The sequence below is a fragment of the Nipponia nippon genome, unplaced genomic scaffold, assembly GCF_047370975.1.
Source record: "Nipponia nippon isolate SJK-2023a ecotype South Korea unplaced genomic scaffold, ASM4737097v1 scaffold_17, whole genome shotgun sequence".
In the NCBI taxonomy this organism is placed as follows: domain Eukaryota; kingdom Metazoa; phylum Chordata; class Aves; order Pelecaniformes; family Threskiornithidae; genus Nipponia; species Nipponia nippon.
In genome coordinates, this window is record NW_028262333.1 from 270,239 (window position 1) to 283,151 (window position 12,913).

Consider the following 12,913-nt stretch of genomic DNA (forward strand, 5'->3'; position numbering starts at 1 on the left):
CTTGATAGACACAAAAAGTTAAAAACAGGAACATGACTACAGATACTTTAATGCTAAGCAAATAGACATGCTAAACATGTGCTAATAAGAACAAAGATCAGCTACGTTCTTCAGTGAGGTATTTTAAGAAATTGTTGACAGCAGATTACCAGGGACTCAGGACACCTCAAGGCTGCAGAGGTGTCTTTTCCAACAATTCCCATTTGACTGTGGGCAAACCATGCCATTTCTCTGACCCTTCTTTCATTGTGGATAAAACAGAGGCAATAATACTTCCTTTGTATGCTTTGTCTTTAGATTTTAGCCTCTTTGGAACAAACATTGTCATTTCAGATACAAATAGTGTCTGGTACAACTAAATCATAGTTTGGATCAGAGCTGTGGTGCTCCGGCAGCAGCAATTAATCACTTACATAAAAATAGTTTGTTTCAATTTTAAAATGTCAGAAATGCTTTCCAGGACAGAACAACCTACAGCTGTAGGGAAGGTGTATTATTTATTGAAGAACTTCTTTCCTCCACTAAATTCTTTACACCCTCAGAAGGTGGGAATATCCTGCCTCTGGGTCACTACCAGGATGATGCTCTCAGGCTGCTGAAATAGAAACAGGGAGATGACTGAGTTTGGTTTCGACCTCCTGTTTCTCATTGCACAGCCACAATAATTAGATTCCACCTTTCCTCTGGTTCTTTTAGCAAAGCTTATGAAAAGGCGGAAGCCTCCCTGTGCTCTAAATGGTCACGCTGCAGCTCCGCAGCACTGTTCTTATGATGCTGAGCTGGCACTGGGACGAGACACTCCCTTTGCCCCGGGGAAGCACCCACCGACAGCTGTCCTCTCTTCTGCTGGCTATGTAATCCAGCTGTCCTGTTTTAAACTTCAGCATCTCAGATTTACCTGACATAATTTCAGACAAGGGGAATGGTTGAGACTGGGTGCCAGTTGGCCCTGACCCACACTGAACAGGTTTATTTTCCATTGCCTCCAGTGGAGATTGCTCTGAAAGTCCATCTGATGTTTGTCACTGTTGGCCAGTTATGAATTGTAACATGGATGTTGCTAAGATATGCCTGAAATTTTTAATAACTTTTAAATATGAACAGCAAACAATCTCTGAGTGGGGCCTGGAAGAGGTGAGAAATACAGGATGTGATCCCTTGAGCATATGTGTTTGTCACTGGGTTTATATAGCTTGTGTATCTTCCTGCCTGCCCATTTCCTAGCTCTGGCCTTATGCAACCAAACCTTCAGTAGCAAGCAGCTGAACAGGTTAAATTTTTTGGCATAAAGCAGTGTCACCACTGAGAAAGTTAATACTTTGGGAGATGGTTACCAGATCTCCTCCATGAGCCAGAATCACTGAGCTGCTGATGGCTTGGTGGCTTTTCAGACATGAGCCAACAGGGCTCAACTGGACCTTAAATAAACCAAATAACCACGTACCCAAAACATGCCATCACTGTTGTCAAAGTTGTTCTCTGCTGTCAGCCTGACCCAAGCAACAATGCTCAACTGAGAATGAAGTTTCTGTTTCCCAGGGAGCTGATAAACTCTCATTGCCGTTGCCCCTGTGCTCCCATGGCCTGATTGCATTTTCCCTTTCATACTCAAGCAGGTGCCTGTGCCTTACAGAGCTGTCAAATGTGGCAGCTTTCAAACAGCAAAACTAATTTTAAAAATAATCAGCCTCATTATACCATTAGCAGTTTTGATCCTGTCAGAACAATAGCTGCCACATTTCTCCAGCACATCCCAAATGCATCTCATTCTCACCTCGCTAGAAAGATTAGCAGTTTGTATCTCGCCTCTTCCTGGGCGTAAGGATAAGAATCACAGGCACTCCTACATGGAAAAACACGCGACTCAGGATGTGCGAGGGATGCTGCCTCTCTGCTCCCCTCCGCCCCGTTTGTGGAGACCTGCTGGGGTGCTGGCACACCCAGCTCTCTTCCCTACAGCTCCGGGTGCTGAGCAGCACTGTGGATCTTAAACAGAAAGGTGATGCTAGCTAATGCCCCTTCTGATCCCGCTGGAGGAGTTGAAGACTCCCCTCACCTTGATTGCTGAACTTGACTATCAGAAAATATCAGCATGTGGTGCAATAGTTTAAAAATAAGCCTGCTTTGCTTTTTGTTTAGAGCTGCTGAGACAATGTCTGGAGACGCGGGATCTCATGGCAGAGTGAACCAGGGGATGAAGAAGGCATCACCAGGAAGGTCCCCAGGCACCTGGGCTGAAGGGTACTTTTTCCTCATTCTAATAAGTCCAGTGGGGGCATTAGACATATGACAGAGATTATCAGCTACTCCATGCCACCTCTCTGCTGATACAGGGCTATACCACTTGCCATTACTTTATTCAGCCTGATTTTGGTCATCCAAAGGGTGTTTCCACAGTGGTTCCCTCAAGAGACTACTTCATATGCTAATAGATGCCATCATTGACTGGCTTTGCAGACGGTCATCTTAATTATGCTTGTCCTATTGCCCAGCTTGGAGTTTTCTCTTTTCCCAGCCTCCTTATGCTTCTGTCTTTCAGCTGCTTGACCTCAATGGTGCTTATAAGTTTCCCTATTTTCCACTGCAGGACGTTCTGCTCAACTTTAGCAAAAGGCCTTGGACTTTGAATATTATGAACGTCAATGTGACAATGACTGGTGATGAAAAACATGGGATCCACACAGCAATCAAGATGATAGAGTCAGTCCAGAGATGTTGACTTCTTCCATCACAGATTTGCAACTTGTTAATGTTATAATAGTTGATGTTTCCACAAGAGAAACAGAAACTTGGTCACTGAAGGACAGAAACTAAGCTAACTTTAAAATCAATGAAGAAGCTATTTGTTTTCAGTGATCTAAATCCATTTGCTAATTATAAACACCAGGGTAAACAAGTAAGCAAATGAGTGAGGCCACTCAATGCCATGATGCAGAAGACAGGCACTTTCCTCTTTTTCTCACATTAACTCTGTATTTCTATTTCTCTCTCATTAACATTAAGTTTGGCACTACATTATATGTTCTAATTAACTGCATATTTTGGCCTACAGTTCACTTTTGCACCATAATTAATGCAACATTCATAAGAGGCCCAAATCTGATAATTAGGAGAGTATTTGGGAGTGCTCGCTTACATTAGAAATACACAGCATCACATTAAGAGTGGTTTATAACTACCCACAGAGGGATAGCTCATAATAGGCTCTGTTTTTTAAGTCAGGTGTTTCAATTACTGAACTACAAGCAGGATCAATTAAGAATATTCAAATGGAAGATAATGAATGTGGTTTTTTTTTATAAATGGAGATCTCGCAACTGGCATAATAAGATCTTTCATCTGGTAGGAAAAAAACACAAGCCATTCGTCAAAGCTGTGGAACGAAATAGTGGCAAAACCACTTGGAGCTGTTTCCTTGTGCAATGGAGACACCACAATTTCCAAAAGTATTGCAGACCAGCAGCCATGAGCCCCAAGACTGGCTTTTCTTCAAACATGTGCCAGTGTTAGAATTGCAGCTGTCCGGGAAACGGGTGGCTTTTCTGCAGTGAAATATCCAGTGAAAAATGACAGTTGCAGTTTGTTGAAATCTTCCGGCAAAAAATTCTTCTTAATTTCTGTGTCTACTTTGTGTGTGCAATAGCAGAACTTTTTTGTGTCAAAACAAGACTTTCTATAAAGAATTATGTGTTTTATAACAAAAGTCTAGCATATGCACATTGTTAATGTCAGTCACTAGTTTAAGTTCCTTTCTGAGTAGCAAACTATCACCAACTCCCTCACAGCATCTGGGGCTCACGCATGTTCCCTCCTACTCTACAGCCTGCCAGTAAGTTTTCTGGTCACCAGGGTACATATCATCCTTTCCTGCCTTTTGTAGGGCCAGTTCACACATGTGCCCATGCAATGTCTATGGTTTTGTATCCTGGTAACTTCTGGATATCCTGAAAGTGGTGTTGTGAAGCTGTACATATCTTAAGGCACCTAATGGTAAGATCTGAAAATTATATTTTCTGGTAATGGAAAAATGACACAAAAATTAAATGACAAAAACCAGTATTAGGATCAAAATTAATAATAAAGATCCTTGTTGGTGCCTTTAACATCTCAGCTAGTATCTACTTTGTTTTAGGTTAAGTTGTAGTAACTCTTTACTTATTTAAGGTAAAGTTTCTTTGGCTACAGTAGCTGCTGCCTTTTCTCAGCTATCCATCCTCTTCCTGGGGAAGGACAGGTCAGATAGCAAACACCATGTTTCATCATGTTGTGTTGAATGGGAGTTGCCACTCCTCTTTCCTTCTTCCTCAAGTTTTTTCAGTTAATATTTCTATGATATGCCTTAACTAGCACATTCCTGACTTTAGACCGCTTCTCTCTTACAGCCCACTGGGTATGAATTCATAAAACTTTATACATCATATTATGAAAAATATTAACATGGCAAACTTTTGAGCTGTGCTCATAACTAGTCTTATTTTGTAAGCACTTTATTAGGATTAAATGTCATACCACAGATGGTGACATTGGATGTGGGTGCTTAATTTGAGTAAAATCTCCATATTCTCCTCATACAGCCTTGGTTTGATAAATGCACACTGTGTTTTCCCTCAGTGCACTAAGGGCAGCAGCACACCCTCCGTGCTCCCCATCCTACTCTGTCCTCCTATATATGCCCCACTTGCAAACATTAATTCCCTGCATCACTTTCATAAACAGTTGCTCCTCATTTTTAGCTTGGTTAAAACCAATACCAAAATAAGCCAATAAGTACATATTGCTTGGTGGCTGTGTTTTCATTCCCCTGTTGTTCTTCGGAAGGATGATGCTTCGTTTGCTCATCCGCCTTCCCTGCCAAGAGCTACTTCACAGCCAGGTTAGATCATCTTCAGGAGTGTGCTGGGGAGGACAGGAAGTGCCTTTGACAGCTTCTTCATTTCAATATGATTCAGAGGTTGCTAAGTCCCCATTTTCTGTTAGCTATATCCCCAAACATCCTGTGATGATAACCTGTTATCTGACTTCAGCCTTTCCAGTCTCAACAGGAGTAGTTCCTGGACATCTGCTAGTGAGGATCTTGTATGAGTGATGCCAGCTACTGCTCCCCCCCAGGCTCAGGGACCCTCTAAACTTCTGTGCGCAAGAAGGACCTAAGGAAAAAATTTTCTCATCTGAGCTTCATAACAAGCAGAACCTCATCTCTTCTGAAGATGTCCAAAAGAAAAATGTCAAGCTCAGTCTGAACATTTGAATACACCATGTCCAAGGACTCTTCTGCAAGTGTTAGGAGAGGCAAAAATCTGAAGAGGAAAGAGAATAGCTGCAAACAGTTTCTAATTTTTGGGAGGGTGAGGGGAATTCAAGAAACTAGGGAGCATAGTCAAAGCAGGTATTTATTCTCTGGTGGGTTTCATAAAGTAAAAAGAGCCCTAGGCAATCCCTTTTGAGATCCTCTGTTACACAAATGCCTTGTAGACTGGGACATGACACTACAGAGCTGTATTGATCAATGTATTGATTTTGATCATAGGAGGAGGTAACTAGTGCAATCAAAATATCTGGCAACCAGCTGGGAGAAACGCACACAATAATCGCTGATAAAGTCATATTCCTTCCCCTGCTGACACAATTAAGTTTTCAGTTTCCTTGCAGAAATACAAGGTGGGGAAATTAAGCTTCAGGTGAAACTAGTCATTTATTCTATTTGACATAAAGTGAAATGCTGGCAGAAAACAATCCAAAAATATTTTCTGAATGTTGAGTCTGTGGATTGACTCAGCCAAGTTTGAGTCCTTTAAGCATATGTGAAGCTCTGGAGTTTGTTGGAATGGGTCTGTGGAATATATATTTTCATTGGCATTCAAGTCAGATATCATAATTGCACGTGCAAATGACAGAGAACAACCACAACAGTATGTGGTACCTAAATCCGAATGTTAACTGTCAAGACAGATCATAAATATACTTGTCATTTGTGCTGTGGCAATAGTCATTGTATGTTTTAAATATCATACAGATTCAGAATCAAGAGACTGATTTGCTTCAGATGGGACAGATAAGCCCAATGTCACCAAATCTTGTGGCAAATTCTGTTCTGCAAGATCAGCTTTTCCAAAGTCTCATCACTTCTTAGCGCAGGTACAACCATTCTCCACAGCAGAAGTAGTTCAAAAAGCACAAGAACCCAAGCACAGGTGCCTGGCAAGAAGAGTGGATGTCCCAGCAAGCCTCAGGTGCAACATCTCCCTTCGATCCACAAATGAAACTTCTGTCTACATGCAAATTGCCATTAGCTTACTTAAGGAACTTCTTTATCCAGCACAAGAAATATCAGTATCTTATTTAAACAAAGAACGTTTAAAATGTAAAACTGAAAACAGACATAAAGTAAGCAAAACCCCATCTGTGTTTTTCCTCAGTTTCTGCCGGTTTAGGTCCTTTAGCTTGAGCCAATGAGGTTGTATTGGTCAGGTTTTCTTTAGAGGGTGGGACCTTGACCATGTCCTTGCAGCGTTTTCCCTGAAGACATCTGCTTACCTGGCTGAGCTCTGCCCCATCTTTGTAACTAATGGCATTGCAGAGGCTGTTGCTGCCCGAGGGATTCCCAGACTGAAGGAGGATGTCTAAGAGAAAATGCTGCTCCAGCAGTCAAGCACAGCTAAGAAAACATACTGGGAACATTCAGATAAGGACTTAAACTTTTTTTGAGAGATCAGATTGTGCCTTTTTGTGCTCTTTGCTGCTGCGGTGAGAACATCTGCACGTGCTGCCTTGGAGGTTGATTCCTTCAGGCAGAGCTGTTTTTCCTAAGCCAGGCTAACCACAGAGGTGATTTCTTTTGCCTCTCACATAATGAATCTCTCACTGGTGGCCCTAGCTCTTCAACCTATGGACCTGATGTCCAGAGCACCACAGTCCTATGCTGTACAGTAATTCAGATGCATCATTGGACTCATCATACTGCAGCTTTTCTGAGCCTTGGCATAAGCTAGTGGGATATCACCCTCTGTCTGTGTCTCTTCATGTTTGTACCTGTGCCTGTAAATACTTCCTTTGCATACACCTGCTGTTAACACTAGGCTACTTTTGCTATTTTGTGATTTCTTTTAGTTCTTCTGCAGATACGAGTATCTTTCAGGGCTCACAAAACTGGCAGACCCTATCCATCCATTGCTTTCTATATTGCCTTCAAATTTAAAGTGCAGAAGCAAAGAAGTTCAAACTTCTGAAGGCTGTGATAGCCTCTTCCTTGGTTGCTCCTGGGCCTCTGTATTTTCTGCTTCAGAGGAGACGATGTAGTCTATAAATCTCTGCCTTAGCCTCTGCTTTGGTAAATAAATGTTGCTCAGATTTATGTTTGTTCCCTTTCTTGAGGAAAAGCAAAGCAATGATACATGTAGCAAATGGAACAGAAAATTGCATTTTAGCCAGCAAGTTCCAAATGTAACTGACAAGTTTTGGCTCAGCTACAGCCATCACCAGTCCATCCTCTTATGAAATAAACTCAATTTTGTACCTACAATTATTTGTGTTACATTGAGGCAATCTAAGATGCACTTTGCCCAACAATTTAGCAAAAGATCACACACATGCATGATTAGCATGATACTTGCTACATGTATAAAATACAACAAGGTTTTGCCCTCTTTTTACGTAAACTCATCTCTGTTTCTATAACAATGCGAAGGTGTATTAGTTCTTACAAGAGAAATAATAAGAGGTGTGCTGGACTTTGCAGGCATTTGTTCTTTATTATTTTATCAATGCTCATCCTAAATCCTTTGCTTGCACTTCTTAGAACAGTCTGACTGTACTAATTATTTTTAAAAGTGAAATGATTTATTCTAGAGCAGAGATCTCTAATTTGGCCAAAGCATATGGTTTTCACACACTGAGCCTCTAAGTGCTTTGCTTGTGTTAGTAATCACTTATAAATAAGTGAGCAAACCCAAATATTTGCCTTTAGGTGTCTAAATCGTGGCACTGGTTTCCATCCAGAACTATGCTATCTTAAAACTAATATCTGAGAACAGTATTATCTGGGGAGGACATTGTCACACCCTTGGGTAATGAGCACATTTGAGAAGTGTGATTTAAACCACACATAGCAATGAAATTAAACATCTCCAAACATCCCCTGTGATATTGAGAATATCAACACTGAGCTCCTGGTTAAATGTTCCTGTTTCGAAGCTAGATGTGACCCTGAGAGCTCTGAGTTTCTACTCCTGCTGCTCACACTAAAAGAATAAAACAGAACAGAACAGAATAAATATTTTCCCTTCCAACTGAAAATATTCTATTCTATTCTATTCTATTCTATTCTATTCTATTCTATTCTATTCTATTCTATTCTATTCTATTCTATTCTGTTCCGTTCCGTTCCGTTCCGTTCCGTTCTATTCCATTCTATTCCATTCTATTCCATTCCATTCTTTTAGTGTGAAAGGTGAAAGGCAGGCATGAGACCTCAAGTGACTGCAGTGTGAGAAAAGGGGAAGGAAATATTTTGGTTAGATTTGAACATAGGATTAACACAGAGAAAATAAAAATTAATTATTACTCTGCAGAGCAGGAAAATAAAGGAACACGTACTGTTTTGGAGGCACTAACAAAATACAGAGCAGAGAGTTACGCATGCTAATGCCGATCTGAAGTAGGAGATGCACCTAGCCTATCCCTCTCTATGTTCTAATATTCTCTAAACAAAAGTAAATAAGTGCAATTAAACTGACAAGAAAGAAGGGACCTTGGGGATTGGAAGTTGTTGAGAGACAGCATGACAAGAGCTGAACACCTGTCACAGAGTTCACTACACCTATTTTCATGACATATGTCTTGTTAACTCAAGCTTGCAGACAGGTGAGCTCACCTAAAACCTCTGGGCTGAGTACACCACAGTAAAGTAAGGGTAAAACAACAAGAACCTCAGGAGCTCACTGCTGTCTCTCCCTTACAATTCACCAACATGGAAAGACAGAAGACTCTGAAGGACTTGGAATGCTGAAGACACTGGCCCAAGGTGGCAGCTTCTCCTGCCACCTTGTCAAAGCAGCCAACCTTGACTTTCTTGCTTTCTCTGGAAGCTGTAGAGCAACCAGCCCCCAGGACACCTCAGTAATTATCTGCATGGTCATGGGAAGGATTAGGAGGAGACAGATGATCACAAAACTCACAGTTTTCAGTCCACAATCACACCAATTATGTCAGGGAGACACAAGATTTTTAGGATTGGACACCCCAAAATGACAAGGAATTTTTTCAGTCACAAAGGTCATTCATGTAACAACCAGCTCATCTCCTTACCTCACCCCCAGACCATTTGCTATTGCAGACCCCTCGAATGGGTTTACACATCATGATCTCCACACTGAGCTTGCAGTCAAATCTCAGTGTTTTCCCTAATAGTGTAGCAGAGGAGTCTAGGATACATTACCTGAAAAATAAGCCTTATTTAGTATGTGGAGATGGCAATTGTACCGTCCCTGTGTTTCTAATGTGGTCAGGAAATTACTTTCAAATAGGACCACAGATCTGGTGGCTCCAGATAGACCCGTCACCTCATATACCATCCAAAAAAGCAGTTCAGTTACCAACATGGAAGTAATTTCAGCTGACTATATTGGTGTAAAGAATGTTTTTCTTGCTGAGCTTTACAGCTTTTGAGTGATGGAAAAGCATGAAGCAAGATCTCACAGTGATCAACAACAGTCTGAAAAACATGGTTGCTGCTACAAAATTTGGTAATATACTGCCACTTAACTCTGGTGGGAATTCCCACGCCATCAGGACGCAAAACCACAACATTGCAGTACTGAGACGTCAGACTCTTTAGGGCGATGCATGGCTTAACAAAACAGCTATTTTGAAAAAATGAAGCTGCCATGGCTGAGAAATAAAATATGGAGAGAGGCTTTCTACTGAGATCATCTATTATATAGGCATGAAGTTTGCAGAACCAGAAGCTGAGAAAAAATATGTATCAGAAGACCCAAGAATAGCTGTAGATTTCTGCCTGGGACATGGGCATGCCCTGAGCACATGTATAGCAAGAGAACATCACAGGCACAAAAGATGTGACACTGTAATAGGTCAAATGGGGATTTCTGGGAAGGGATTCCCCAGTTCTTGTAAAAAATTAATCTCTAGCTTGCTTTTACTTTTTTTTTTTCTTCCTAATTTGACCCAGAACAACTAAGCTTCTCACTTTCTTTTTATGGGAGAAACAACTTAGGATTCCCCTCCTGAAGTAAGAACTGATGACACCAATTACTGGAATTATCCTTTCGTTCTGAGTAGGCTAAGAAATACTAATTTCTCCCAACCATTTCATACAGCTGGTGTGCCTGGAGCACGATATTTCTGTGACACAGGTAAACTGTGTTGCTATCAGAGTAAAAGATCAGAGAAATTAAGAACACACTCATCTAGCCGCTGTCTCAGACAAGGCTTGTAAAGGAATTCTTGTGTACATTTTGGCAGCGCTTTAGCTGTGCTACCAAGCCTCCAGCTGCCAAGGTCTTAACTCCTAGCTGTTTAACAGGCACGTCTGTGTTTGGCCAAAAAAATGGGTGTGTTCCAGGGGCTAAACACAACCTCATTAAGTAAGCTTGGTTGGTGAGGCTGCCATAGCAGTGTTATTGAACAACATGTTCCTGGTATGTGCTTTCATGAATTCAGCATGTCACAGCCGCTTTGTCTAGCCAGTTTTGAATTGCTCAGTTTCATCTTCTCCAGCTGTAAATCATGCTGTTTAATTAATCTTAATTAAGTGTTGCGGGCATCTCTCGAGCTCAGTTATCTCCTTATTTAATTACAGTAACATACCATATAATGTTCTCTGTTTGATGGGATGTTTTGCACAATAGTTTAATCCAGAAACTGAAAGTATTAATTAGTTCTTTGAATATGTCTCTAAACGGATGGCCAAGTAAAATGCATGTTTGTCACAAATGCCTGGACTCGTTAGTCATCGTAGTCTATTGCTGGTATTATATACACAGAATCACAAACACATTGACTGGTTCCATGGCTCTGATCTCTGTAGGTTCTTCTGAAGTAGGAATCAGATTAATGTTAAACAGAGATATCTGCCATTTGTCAGCTGAAAGGCTTGGCCACAGCCCAGGAAAGTGTACAGTTTTGCTCTTGTTCCATAAACATTTACTCCCAGTGAACTGGCCGCTCTCTGCATCCCCAGCTACATTGTGCTATGGTCTGAGCCATCTCTCAAAAGGGACCGACTGCCCAGGGAAGTCTGGTACGCAGCACAAACTTGTGCCAGAGCAGAACCAATGCAACGCAGCACCACTGCTCCTGGAAAAGCATCTCAGTGTTTGCAATGGCTTCATGGCGAACAGGACATTTCCTTCCCTACCACCTGCCTGTGTATCTTTACAGGGCCATACTAATTTCTTTTCTCAACAAAGCCCAGAGCTGCTGGCCTCCCCCTTTTCTTTGCCAAAAAGAAGCTGGGTCAGCAAAAAATCGAACATTACAGCAAGGACAAAGCTGAGCAAAGGCAGGGAACTCCCCCAAGCAGAGTGTAGCCCCCAAGCTCCCGGAGCAGCATGGCCCTCATGCTGCTGCACCACTAGGCTCTGCTCTGCTCGTCAACTTGACTTGTGGCACCCTTTGCCATCATGCTTTTCTCACTCTGCTGCACACAGCTGTTATTCATTCAGCAATCCAAATGGAGGGGAGCACAATGCAAGCTGCACTGGCAACCAGGTGAGGTATACAGCCCCGGAAGACTGATTAAGGTGAGCGCTTTCTCTGCACCCACCCACCCAGACATATACTCTCAGTCAAATACACTTTACCGCAAAAGTACAATACTTGCTAAAGAAAAACATGCAGAGCCTGACTGGTTTGCTACCAAAATTTCCATTAACTTTCTGCTTCTTCTTGAGCCAAGCAGGGAGGTTTAGATGCATCAGCAGACTCTCCACATGCAGGACGCTTGGATTTTGCGGGTTAGGAGGCTGATGTGAATGTGGTGATCCTTGGAGACTCAAAAATAAGGACTGAGGGGGGATTACTCCAAAGCAGCATGCAGCTCTCATTCATACTTCAGGAATCGGCTTCATCCAAATGGGGAGAAAATCCAGCTGGCCCAAAGCCCTTACAAGCATAAATGCTGTTTTTCCGGTACATATGGCAGTACCATTCAAAGAGCTATGACAATGATACTGTTTATAGCTCTGAAAATGGCGCTGCCATCTGCACCATGGTGCAGCGGCTCTCATCCCCAGGACGCGACTCTGCAGCAGGACTCATCCTGTACCCTGCTCTTCTACCTGCTCAGGTGTCCTGCTAAAACACAGTGCAACTCCCGGGTCATTAGTTGAAATAAATGAGAATGGAGGCACGATTTCAGCTGAGAAATCCCTGACATATTAAAGAAAATCACCCTTGAAGTTCCTGTTGTGGTTGTCTGGAGGAAAAGACAAGGAGGTGCTGGCTGCACAGTTGTCTTCTGCTGTTGCTACAGTTGGCAGTGGGGGAAGCACCAGCCCCCTGCACGCTATTCCCTGCAAATGCTAAGGAGGCTGTTGCAGTGGTGCGAGTGGAATATATGACACAAGCACACGTGCACACGGGTACAAACATGCCAGTTTCCTCTTTTACCATGCAGTTTAACAGGAAAAAAAGGGAAAGCCTTCCTCTCTTTCTTGATTCCCCCCATAAACTAGCACATTTTCTTTCCTTCACTTTTGATTAAAGTCAAGATGTTGCAGTGGAAGCGTACTGCGCTCCCCTCCTGGAGTAGTTAGTAAATGCTGCACAACATTGGATGTTAATTTCTCCTGGAGAACAAGCAGGTGGCATTCGCAGGGCACGATACACATGCTGCACCTACCAAGCAAATTGCCAGATATCCACTTTCCAATTAATCCCAGTGTGCTGCTTTCAG

General features: G+C 42.2%; 1 protein-coding gene and 1 long non-coding RNA gene across 4 annotated transcripts in view; one reads left to right on the forward strand and one right to left on the reverse strand.

Moving 5' to 3' along the window:
- Positions 1 to 12,913, reverse strand: part of HTR4 (5-hydroxytryptamine receptor 4) — a 140,607-nt gene that overhangs the window by 11,460 nt on the left and 116,234 nt on the right. The window lies entirely within an intron of this gene.
- LOC148056118 (uncharacterized) lies at positions 1,847 to 4,581 on the forward strand. Its single transcript, XR_015703822.1, has 3 exons — positions 1,847 to 1,999; positions 2,140 to 2,241; positions 2,588 to 4,581. It is a non-coding gene; the product is annotated as an uncharacterized LOC148056118 (long non-coding RNA).